Source organism: Giraffa tippelskirchi, chromosome 7, assembly GCF_054371585.1.
Source record: "Giraffa tippelskirchi isolate mGirTip1 chromosome 7, T2T-mGirTip1v1.2.pri, whole genome shotgun sequence".
Taxonomy (NCBI): Eukaryota; Metazoa; Chordata; class Mammalia; order Artiodactyla; family Giraffidae; genus Giraffa; species Giraffa tippelskirchi.
This window is the reverse complement of record NC_137281.1, coordinates 117,497,577-117,510,648: the sequence shown is the minus strand read 5'-3', so window position 1 is coordinate 117,510,648 and position 13,072 is coordinate 117,497,577. Positions and strand designations below refer to the sequence as shown.

Genomic DNA, 13,072 nt, shown 5'->3' with positions numbered 1-13,072 from the left:
TAATTTTAACAGGTCTTTCTCCCCACAGTGGTGAACTTTAGCAAAATCTCAGGTAAATGGAAATTAGTTTTCCAAAAGCCAAGTAACCTGGTTTATTGGAACCTAAAATGGAGCATCACCTATTCAGCTATTTCAGATTGATATATGACCAGTATTTACATAGTATTTAAAGGTCTTCATGGTTATTTTCTCTCTGCCAAAACTCATTCTTAACCAGGAAAATTCTACTTGTATCTCACATTATTCTGTTGTTTATTTGATTTTGAAATAAAGAGCAATAGTTTACAGCAACAATTCAGGGATTTAGGTTGGCAACCTGGTTCTCTTGTGTGCTCCTAAGAAACACTGAGCTTTCTTGCAGTTTTCTTTTCAGATAGTATTAATATTTCAGTCTTTGTTGGCTTGATTCAGGGTCCTACATAGCTGAAGCCTAACTGTTGAACTTAGTACAACTCAAGAGTCTTGTTACTTTTTTTCTCTCTGGATGTGAGGCCTCCAGAAAATGCAAGTCAGAAGAGGAAGTTCTCTTTCTCTCCCTCGTAGAGTATGCCTATTTGACCAGCTAATCATTGCCTTTTACCTTAGGTGGGCTTAAAAGTTTAGGAAAGAACAGAACAAGCAGATCACCTACAGTGGCACCAAAAGCACCAAAGAGCAACTCTCAGCTCAGGCATTCAAAAAAAAGAAGAAAGAAAGAAAAAAAAACTTTAGGATTAGTTAATCCACTGTTTCACTTTGGAACAAATTACCCCAAAACTTTGTGAATTAAAATATCAATAAATGTAGTATCTCTAACAGTTTCTGTGGAATAGGAGGTTTGGGGTTGAGATTACAGTTAAGATGTGGACCAAGGGCTGCAGTTGCTGAAGGCCTGATGGGCTGGAGGAGTCACCTCCTACATGGCTCACTCATGTGGCTGTCAAAGCCATCGTGGGCTGTTGGTGGGAGACCTCAGTTTGCTGAGATCCTGTCCACAACCTGGATGACTGTCCTCTCAAGTGTGACAGCTAGCTTCTCCTAGAGTGAACATCACAAGACAAAGGGTAGAAAAACTATAATGTCTTTTCCAACCTCACCTGGGAAGTTAGACTTTGTCCCTTCTGCAATATCTTACTGATCACACAGTTTAGCTATATTCAGTGTAGGAGGGGACGTACAAGGCCATGAACTCCAGGAGGTAAGGGTTACTGGTGCCATTTTGAAGGCTGGCTTACTCACAGAGTTAGTATTTGCCTCTCTGATCATTTATTTATAATATTAGATTTTTTTTTTATATTAGGAGAGGCTTTTATTGTATTGATTTTTAAACAAAAGTTACAATCAATGGGGATAAAACCAACTTCTTCCTTTTACTGCTTTCCTTTAGCCCCTATCCCTACCACAGGAAAGAAGGTCAGCATGAACCACTTCGTGAGGTTTTTTGAAGACAAATTCATTTCCAAGATGCTAGGGCTCTCATTAGCTCTCTCTAGTTTCCAAACTAAGCTCCTTAGGGAAGGGAAGTCTGCTTCCTTGAGATGAAATTAACCCCACGGTCTCAAGAAAGGCACTCATCTATCTCTTGCTCTCTTTTCACTACAGAGCAGTGATTTTCATCTCTGGCTGTAATTAGAATCACCTGGACTAGATCCTAGAATTGAAAAAAAAAAAAAAAATACCCCAAGTTTATACTCTTATTTAGCAATCATCTATTTAGCACTTACTAGGAGAAGGCAATGGCAACCCACTCCAGTACTCTTGCCTGGAAAGTCCCATGGACGGAGGAGCCTGGTGGGCTGCGGTCCATGGGGTCACGAGGAGTCGGACATGACTGAGCGACTTCACTTTCACTTTTCACTTTCATGCATTGGAGAAGGAAATGGAAACCCACTCCAGCGTTCTTGCCTGGAGAATCCCAGGGACGGGGTAGCCTGGTGGGCTGCCGTCTACGGGGTTGCACAGAGTTGGACACAACTGAAGCGACATAGCAGCAGCAGCAGGCCCTTCTTTAAAAAATATGCAAGTATTAACTTATTTGAACATCATAACAAACCCATAAGGAAAGTACTATTACTTTCGCTTTATACATGAAGAAATTGAGGCACAGAGAGGTTAATTATTTTGCCCAAAGTCACATAGCAATTGAATAGAGGAGCCAAAACTTCAGGGAGTTCTAATATATATCCAGGATTGAACACCACTACTCTTAAACTAAGTTTTTTAAGGCTTTTGAGAATTTGATGAAATATGCAATCTCTATTATCAGAAAGATACCTATAACATATACATGAAAAATATACATATATCCTTTCAGGGATATGTATGTAAATCCCCCACAGTATTTTTGTTAGACTTTTCCCAGGGACCCAAGAACCCCAGAGCACCTGTTTTCCCTGGACCAGTATGACCTGGCAAGTGCTTAGAACTGCAAATCCTTAGGCCCAAATCCTAAACCTACCGAATAAGAAACTCTGAGCATAAGGTTCAACATTCCCTGTTTTAACAAGACTTCCAAATGAATCTCATGTGTGCTAAAGTGAGAGAAAACACTGTTCTTGAAGGCTGGTGTGTGAACGCAAATGATTAACTAATCAATCACCCTAGCTTCATGGTTCTGTAAAGACACCTTACTGTTTTTGCTTCACGATTAGGCAGATAGAAATTTTCTTCTGTTAAAAATTGATTTCTTTGGGAACAATGATCACCAAAGGAAAGCCCACTACTGATATTCATAAAGTACATGCAGCAACTAGGTGCTCAGTTGTGTCCAACTCTTTGCAACCCTACAGACTGTAATCCACCAGGCTCCTCTGTATTTGGGATTTTTTTCAGCAAGAATACTGGAGTGGGCTGCTATTAAAAGTGCTAATTAATAATTATACAAATAAATATATAATTATAAATTTGAATCAGGATTATGGATGAAAAGTATATCTGTTAGATCTCAAAGATATGTGTTAAAAATGAATCTCTAGAATTAAAACCTCCCCACCTAAATTCTATTCATGTCTTGGCCATTGTCATTCTGAAACCTTTTGGTGGCATTTTGGGGAGCTCCAAAGAGTTGCAGTCCCTTAGGTCTCAGCACAGAAAGAATTCAGTGAGAGGAAAAGTGATAGATAAGAAGTGATTTATTAGAACAATACATAGTGGGCTTTATAAGCGACAGGGGAGAGGGTGCTGTGTCCTGAGAACTTAGTGGACTATAGTTTTATAATCAAAGGAAAACTGGCGAGAGGAAAAGACCACCCTCTTCCTCATTCTTGAATTTACGTCATCATCAGCTTCTCCTGCAGGTAGGGCAGGGGAGTTTTCTTTTCCATATATGGTCAAGCTGGGACTGTCATGGCACTACAGGAAAATTATTTCAGGCTCAGTACAATGAGGGTCTTTACTTTGTACTCTATATATCTTTTCATAAATTATTTTGTATGTGTTCAGAGAACATCTCCTATGTGTGTGTGTATGTGTTGCCCAGTTGTGTCCAACTCTTTGCAACCCCATGGACTGTAGCCCACCAGGCTCTTCTGTCCATGGAATTTTCCAGGCAAGAATACTGGAGTGGGTAGCCATTCCCTTCTTGAGGATATCTTCCCAACCCAGAGATCGAACCACAGTCTCCTGCATTGCAGGCAGATTCTTTATCATCTGAACCACAAGGCAAGCCCAAAAGCATCTCCCACAGGTCATTTACTTATTGAGCTCACTGGGTAGGATGTGGGTCTCATGCCATCATTGTTTTACTGTTTTGGGGCCTGTCTCATGCTTCTGAGGCATGGCTTTGTTGCTAACTGAGCCTGCTTTCTTGAGTAATCATTAACTTTCAGGGATCTCTCATAATTTTTTCTTTACTTACAATTCTGTAGTGGGATTAACTATTTATAATTACCTACTTTGTTCCTTTACTCTGTTGGACTTCCCTGGTGGCTCAGACGGTAAAGAATCCACCTGCAATGCAGGAGACCTGGGTTTGATCCCTGGGTTGAAAAGATCCCCTGGAGGAGGGCATGACTACCCACTCCAGTATTCTTGCCTGTAGAATCCCCAAGGACAGAGGAGCCTGGCACCCTCAGTCAATGGGATTGCAAAAATTTGGACATGACTGAGCAACTAAGCACAGCACATCAATTCCAGCATAAGATGCCATCATTTGTATAGTGTTTAGACTTCCTAATTTTTTTCACTCTACCACCATGTACAGACACACAACACCCAGATATCCATAAACAAATGATACTTCTTCTACTTCCAAAACATATCTAGCTATGTATATTTCTCTCCATCTCCACTACCTCCAATTAGTTCTAGCTACAAACCTCCTTTGCTTTGACAGATACAATAACCCCTAAACATTTTGCACATTTTCACTCATGCTTTCCATTGTGCTCCTAGCATCCAGACTGACCCATACACATTTAGATTAGATCTGGACAATCTCTGGCATATAAAGTGAAGTTGCTCAGTCGTGTCCGACTCTTTGCAACCCCATAGACTGTAGCCTACCACGCTCCTCTGCCCATGGAATATTCCAGGCAAGAGTACTGGAGTGGATTGCCATTTCCTTCTCCAGGGGATCTTCCTGACCCAGGGATCGAACCCAGGTCTTCCGCATTGCAGGCAGACGCTTTACCATCTGAGCCAACAGGGAAGCCCAAATCTTCCCCTTTCAATAGACCAAACCCCTTTTTCTTAAACCATGGCTTATGTCACAGTGTGTAGTTCGACTCTGTTCACCCTCCAACATCTCTTTCTCTTTTCCTCACATTTATCTGTAACCACGCTGTTCTCACACTTATTCTTCAGCTGGGCCAGATTTTCTTCTTTAGCAGAGCAGTCACATTGGCTCTTCCTTTCACCTGTAAAGCTCTTCCCTGCTCTCAGTACCACGAGGTCTTTCCCTCTCTGCATGTATCAGTTCACATTTCATTCCTTTTCATGACCTGCCCTGACCATTCCCATCCCCTATTCCACTCCCTCAAAATCCACCCCACCTTTTTCCTTTAAACACTTACTGTATCTATCATTTTATTTAACCTAGTTATTTGTTCATTTGTTTACTAAATTTTTCTCTTTCGCTAATGGAACTTTTTGTGTTTGGGTCATAATCCAAAGTAAAAACTACATTTTTATAATAACACAGTAGATCCACACACACAGATACACACATACACCCAAAACAAAAGTTTCATGGTCCATGGAGTCTTGACAAGGATAGAGGTAATGCAAACTCTCAAAATTTATTTCTTATTCTATTTTTTCAGTTTCATATGTATATACATATGTATATAATAAATAAATAAAATCATATAATACATATAATTTATTTATAATGCTCTAAATTAACTTCATGACCCATTGATAACTTGGGCAAGCAGTTTAAAAACACCATTCTTAAAGTTAAAAAAAGCATCATGGATTTAGATACCTTATACTTCCATTTGTAAATGAATCTTCCCTCCTAGAAAATGGTAGGTAGTCAGAATCTTTGAATCATTTAAAATACACTGCAGTTAAGACTGAAATCCCACAAAAGATCATCTGCACTTATTTCCATATTCATGAATTTTCAAATACCAATAGAGCATAGACATAATTTCTCCAATAATATTTGGGAATTTAACACAATTTTGGTCTTGGTTTGGGGTGCCTAACTCTTTATTTTTGAATATCTATAATGATAATGTTATATTTAAGCATATTTTGTTTCTCCTAAAACTAAGATATCAGTGGTCAATTACCATATCCCTTGGGCAAGGTATTTTTGAATGGAGCACTTGAATGTGAAGTCTGTAGTAGGTCATAATTGCCAGGAGGAAAATGTAGTCAAGAGTTCAGTCAAGAAAATAAGGTGGACATTTGCTGAAAACAGAAGTGCGTTTGCATGTGTCAATAACATAGTAAACTATCATTTATATGAAAAGTATGTATTTAACTCTTGATTCCCCACTCCCCCATGTTGTTTTCCTGCTATTAATATTCAACCACACCTCACCTGGGAAAAGATAAGGAACAATAAGAAATGATAAAGCTTTAAGTAGACTTTTCTTCCCTTTTAGCAGTTTTTGTTAAAAAAAAAAAATTAGAGAAGTAACAAATTGAAAGTAATTGTTAAAATTATTTTAGAAAAACTCAATTTAAACAGGAAATATAAATATTTAAATATCTTGGCCATAATATTCTAATTTCTGCCTTGCAGCCCGTGGTAGATATTAAAGAAGACAAGACTATTTAGCAATACATGGACTTTATCTAAACTACTTGTAGAACTTGTAAATTTAATCTCCTCATTAAATCAAATCAAATCAATCACAAGAGCAGCAGCACATGCAGATGTACAGATCCAGCCACAGAATACAAATATCTATAACTTCTGAGGTAATATTTTGATGACGAATCCTTGTCTTTATTTGGAGATTCCCAAAGCCCAGCCAGTGAAAATGTTTTGGCAACAAAAGAGACCTGGGAAGTTGATGGCATTTGGTATAAAACCAGTTTCCAAAATCTTTCTCCTGATAAGGAGCCCAGGAAACCATGCTTTTGCCATGTATTTTATTTGGAGACATTCCAGGGAAAGCTGTGAACAAATGATCACTGGTTGGTTTTCTGGGATGATTGCTAGTTACAGACTATTTTGCCTGGTTATAATTTGAGAAGGGGAAAGGCCCTGTGTAAAGTCCCTTTGTCATTTAGAGCAGAGCTTGAAAGCATAATAGACAAGATACACATATTTTTCACTCTATTAAGAAACTACCTGTAGGTGGTTTGTGGTGGTGTAATGTCAGACTTATATCAACCCCATAACAATGGACTATTCAAGATGGAAAAGAGCTGAAATAAGGGACAAGAAGAGAGCATTTCTAGAAGCTTAGTGGGAGAGGAAGAAAGAGATTATACCTATTGACAGTCTGATGCTAGAGAGAACAGAGCAGGCTGGAACATGGGGACCCTTTGGAGAGAGAACAGAGGAGTGTCATGTAGAAGGTGAGCCCACTGGGCTGTGCTCTCTTTTGGGAACCCCCTCCTCCATCTCCCCACGAGACTTCAGTGCACTGCACACTGCTTGTCATTGGAGTGTTCCAAAAGGCTAATCCTCACTTCCAAATAGGTCCAAATAGAGCTGAGGCTGACAAGCTACACAAACGGTATGTGCTACATACAGGAAGCTCCAGCCATTTCTCTCACAGTAGGAACAACTTTAGCATTAAGAGATTATGAATGGAATTATTTTAATATACTTTAAAATAAATACTGATTATTATAATCTTTTACTATTAATATAAGATTTTAAATAATAGCTTCTTCTTTTAAAAGAGTAAAGTCACTTGTCTGTAAACTTTAGTACCATCACTATGATGAAAAAAAATCTTCACATATCATACCTCAAAAATCCCTGTGTAGATAGAAGGGTACCACAACATCATTGCCAAGAACCACTGTTCTGGCTTAGAAAAATACAAAGGCAGAAAGGAAAATGAAAGATGAAGACAAGGTGATAGGGTGGAGGTATTTGTGAAAATTCTTTAGAAGCAAAGAGAGGGAACCAGTGATAAGTCGCATGCAAGCAGGAGAGCTCCAAACATGGAAGAATCCCCACGCAAGTCTGAGGCTAAAGCAGTACTACCCAGAGAAGCTGGAGGAGTGGGAGGACACTGACCTCTGGTCTGAAGGACAACCAAGTCATGAACCCCAGCCCATGCCAAGCGCTTGCTTTGGCCCCTCTTCCTCAAGCGTTGCTCCTTTCTGGGACAAAAGTGCTAATGCTGGGAGGGAGGCTAGCACACTTACAAGGAATAGAACCAGCTTGAACCTAGACCTCAGAGCTTCTGCTCCAGCACCTTAGGACCACCCCTGATAGGGTAGTGTTGGCCACTGAGCATAGAAGAGGCCTTGACTCACATCTGACTCTAGCTCAACCCCACCCTCCCACCAACGTGATAGCTTGGTAGAAAGATGTGGCATGCATCCGCGTCTAATCCAGCTCTCCCATCAGAACCACAGGGCATGCACAGAGAGCATAGCAACACTCCTACATAAGGATACTCCTTCAAGATTAGAATAGGTACTTGCTTAACCTAATTTCATAGAGACAGAGAAAGTTAGGGGGCAAATGGGAAGATAGAGAAATCTGTTTTAAATGAAAAAACAAGAAAAGCAACAAACCAAAAAAAAAAAGAAAAATGAAACAGAGATAAATAAATTATCAGATAAAGGGTTTCAAAACAATAGTAATAATAATGCTAACTGAACTAGGGAAAAGAGTAGATGAACACTGTGATAATTTTACCAAAGAACTAGTGAATATAATTTTAACAAAGAACTAGTGGTTCTTAGCAAAGAACCACCCAACCATACAGTACAATACCTGAAATGAAAAACACACTAGAAGGAATTAAGAACAGACTAGGTAATACAGAAGAATGCTAAGTGATCTGAAAGATAGGATAATGGAAATCACTCAGTCAGAACAGCGAAAGGAAAACAAATTATAAAATAAAAGAAGGACAGGTTAAGGGACTCTGAGGCAATGTCAAGTGTATAAATTTCAAGTTATTGGGGTCCCAGAAGAAAAGAGGGAGAGAAGGATCAAAATATATTTGATGAAACTGACAGAAACCTTCCCAAACCTGAAGAAGGAAACAGATATCAAGGCACAAGATACACAGAGAATCCCAAACACCATGAATCTAAAGAGGCCCACACAAAGACATATAATTAAAATATAAAAGTTAAAGAGAATTCTAAGGGAAGCCTGGAGTGCTGCAGTCCATGCGGGTTGCAAAGAGTTGGACATGACTGAGCAACTGAACTGAAAAGCAAGAGAAAGAGAAAAACAGAGTCATATACAGGGGAACCTTCGTAAGATTATCAGTTGATTTTGCTGTAGAAAGTTTGTAGGCTATAAGGGATGGTGTGATATTACTAAAGTGCTAAAAGGGGAAAACCTGCAACCTAGGATACTCTACCCAGCAAGATTATCATTCAGAATTGAAGCAAGGGTAAAGAATTTCTTGGACAAGCAAATATCTGAATTTAGAGTTCCAAAGAATAACAACATCTCAATGCAGAGTTCCAAAGAATAGCAAGGAGAGATAAGAAAGCCTTCCTAAGTGATCAATGCAAAGAAATAGAGGAAAACAATAGAATGGGAAAGACTAGAGATCTCTTCAAGAAAACTTGAGATACCAAGGGAACATCTCATGCAAAGATGGGCAAAATAGAGGATAGAAATGGTATGGACCTAACAGAAGCAGAAGAGATTAAAAAGAAGTAGCAAGAATACACAGAAGAACTATACAAAAGAGACCCAGAAAACCAGTGATGTGATCACTCACGTAGAGCCAGACATTCTGGAATGCAAAGTCAAGTGGACTGTAGGAAACATCACTATGAACAAAGCTAGTGGAGGTGATGGAATTCCAGCTGAGCTATTTCAAATCCTAAAAGATGTTGCTGTTAATGTGATGCACTCAACCTGCCAGCAAATTTGGAAAACTCAGTAGTGGCCACAAGACTGGAAAAGGTCAGTTTTCATTCAAATCCCAAAGAAAGGTAATGCCAAAGAATGTTCAAACTACTCCACAATTACACTCATCTCACACACTAGCAAAGTAATGCTCAAAACTCCCCAAGTCAGGCTTCAACAGTAGGTGAACCATGAACTTCCAGATGTTCAAGCTGGATTTAGAAAAGACAGAGGAACCAGAGGTCAAATTGGCAACATCTGTTGGATCATAGAAAAAGCAACAGAATTCCAGAAAAACATCTACTTCTGCTTTATTGACTAGGCTAAAGCCTTTGACTGTGTGGATCACAACAAACTATAGAAAATTCTGAAAGAGATGGGAATACCAGACCACCTTACCTGCCTCCTGAGAAATCGGTATGCAGGTCAAGAAGCAACAGTTAGAACTGGACATGGAACAACAGACTGGTTCCAAATTGGGAAAGGAGTACCTCAACACTATGTATTGTCACCCTGCTTATTTAACTTACATGCAGAGTATATCATGCGAAATGCCAGGCTGGATGAAGCACAAGCAATGGGAACTCAAACTGGGGTTTGGTAACAACCTAGAGGGGTGGGATGGGGAGGGAGGTGAAAGGGATGTTCAGATGAGAGGGGACATGGGTAAACTTGTGACTGATTCATTTTGATGGTTGGTAGAAACAAACACAATACTGTAAAGCAATTACCTTTGAATTAAAAATATTAAAAAAAAAAACACAATGAGATATCTCATACCTGTCAAAATGGTTATCATCAAAAAGAATACAAATGTCAAGGATGTGAAGAAAAGGCCCTAGTACATTGTTTGTGAGAATGTAAATTGGTGATGCAGGAGCCTGGTAAGCTACAGTCCATGGGGTCGCAAAGAGTTGGACACGACTGAGCGACTTCACTTTCTTTCTTTTTATAGTTTCTTTTGGAGAAGGAAATGGCAACCCACTCCAGTGTTCTTGCCTGGAGAATCCCATGGATGGAGGGGCCTGGTGGGCTGCGGTCTATGAGGTTGCAAACAGTTGGACACGACTAAGCAACTAACACACACACACGCAAATTGGTGAAATTCTATGGAAAACAGGATTGAAGTTTCTCAAAAATCTAAAAATAGAACTATCTTATGATCCAGCTATTCTAATCCTTGATATATACCCAAAGAAAACAAAAACAGCAACTTGAAAAAACACATGCACCCCAGTGTTCATAGCAGCATTATTTACAATAGCTAAAATGTGGAAGAAACCTAAGTGTCCATCAACAGATGAATGGAGAAGATTATATATAGATATAGACACATGCACAATGGAATATTATTCTGACATTCAAAAAGAATGAAATCCTAGCATTTGCAACAACATGGATGGATCTGGAGAGTATTATGCTTAGTGAAATTAGCCAGACAGAGAAAAACAAATACTATATATTAGCACTTATCTGTGGAATCTAAAAAATAGAACAAAGGAATAGATAGAACAGAAACAGACTCACAGATAAAGAGAGCAAACTAGTGATTACCACAGGGGAGAAGGAGGAGGGGAAATATTAACAAGTACAATCTGCTCTGTAAAAAATAAACAATAGAGATATATTGTATAGCATGGGAAATATAACCAATATTTTATAATAATCTAAATGAGTACAAGAACATTAAACCACTGTGTTGTCCACATGAAACTAATGTTGTAAATCAACTATACTTCAATTTTTAAAAAATTGGATTTCTCAAAAAAAAAAAATGATCATCTCTTACCCAACATAAAAAATCCTACAGGTACTATCTGGCATGAAAGATCATATTAAAAGACCCAAAGGCAAGCAAGACCTAGAATCCTGAGTTATCATTTTCTCAATATTTGTAGTCTCTCTTAGTGATACTGTCCAGAGGAATTTCTCCATCTCCTGAGAAGTTATTCTACTTCAGTTACCTTTGTATTGTGCTCTATGGAACACTAGGTCAAAACTTCAGTGACTGATTTGGTAGTAAGCAAGGTGCTAGGAGAGAAAAATTTCAAAGCAGCTAATTTTCCTCCTGCGTGCTGTAGTATGTTTCTTAGGTATTTGTTGCTGTGGAACAAATTATTCCCAGAGTTAGTGTTTAAAATGATGAAAATTTATTATTCCAGGCAGTTCTGTAGATCACGTCTGAAAAGAGTGTCTCTGGGATGAATCACAGTGTTGGCTGGGGTGTCTCTTTCTGGAGGCCCTAGGGGAAACTCTGTTTTTTATAGCTTCTAGAGACTTCCCATATTTCTTGGCTTATGACCACTTTTCATCTTCAAAGTCAGCAATATTTATCCAAGCCTGTCTTACACTGCCTCACTCTGACACTGACTCTTCTGCCTCTCTCTGTTAAGTGCCCTAATGATTACAAAATTGTCCAAGCCAGGCTTCAGCAATACGTGAACCGTGAACTTCCAGATGTTCAAGCTGCTTTTAGAAAAGGAAGAGGAACCAGAGATCAAATTGCCAACATCCGCTGGATCATCAAAAAAAGCAAGAGAGTTCCAGAAAAACATCTATTTCTGCTTTATTGACTATGCCAAAGCCTTTGACTGTGTGGATCACAATAAACTGTGGAAAATTCTGAAAGAGATGGGCATACCAGACCATCTGACCTGTCTCTTGAGAAACCTGTATGCAGGTCAGGAAGCAACAGTTAGAACTGGACATGGAACAACAGACTGGTTCCAAATAGGAAAAGAAGTACGTCAAGGCTGTATATTGTCACTCTGCTTATTTAACTTATATGCAGAGTACATCATGAGAAACGCTGGGCTGGAAGAAACACAAGCTTGAATCAAGATTGCCGGGAGAAATATCAATAACCTCAGATATGCAGAGGACACCACCCTTATGGCAGAAAGCGAAGAACTAAAGAGCCTCTTGATGAAAGTGAAAGAGGAGAGTGAAAAAGTTGGCTTAAAACTCAACATTCAGAAAACTAAGATCGTGGCATCTGGTCCCATCACTTCATGGGAAGTAGATGGGGAAACAGTGGAAACAGTGTCAGACTTTATTTTTGGGGGCTCCAAAATCACTGCTGATGGTGATTGCAGCCATGAAATTAAAAGACGCTTACTCCTTGGAAGGAAGGTTATGACCAACCTAGATAGCATATTTAAAAGCAGAGACATTACTTTGCCAACAAAAGTCCATCTAGTCAAGGCTATGGTTTTTCCAGTGGTCATGTATGGATGTGATAGTTGGACGGTGAAGAAAGCTGAGCGCCGAAGAATTGATGCTTTTGAACAGTGGTGTTGGAGAAGACTCTTGAGAGTCCCTTGGACTGCAAGAAGATCCAGCCAGTCCATCCTAAAGGAGATCGGTCCTGGTTGTTCATTGGAAGGACTGATGTTGAAGCTGAAACGCCAATACTTTGGCCACCTCATGTGAAGAGTTGACTCATTTGAAAAGACCCTGATGCTGGGAAAGATTGAAGGCAGGAGGAGAAGGGAAAGACAGAGGATGAGATGGCTGGATGAGATCACCGACTCGATGGACATGAGTTTGGGTAAACTCCGGGAGTTGGTGATGGACAGGGAGGCCTGGCATGCAGCGATTCATGGGGTGGCAAAGAGTCGGACATGACTG

General features: G+C 39.4%; 1 protein-coding gene across 1 annotated transcript in view; it reads left to right on the top strand.

The window, feature by feature from the left end:
• The window catches only part of UNC13C (unc-13 homolog C), a 1,717,543-nt gene that overhangs the window by 1,534,211 nt on the left and 170,260 nt on the right, over positions 1–13,072 (top strand). The window lies entirely within an intron of this gene.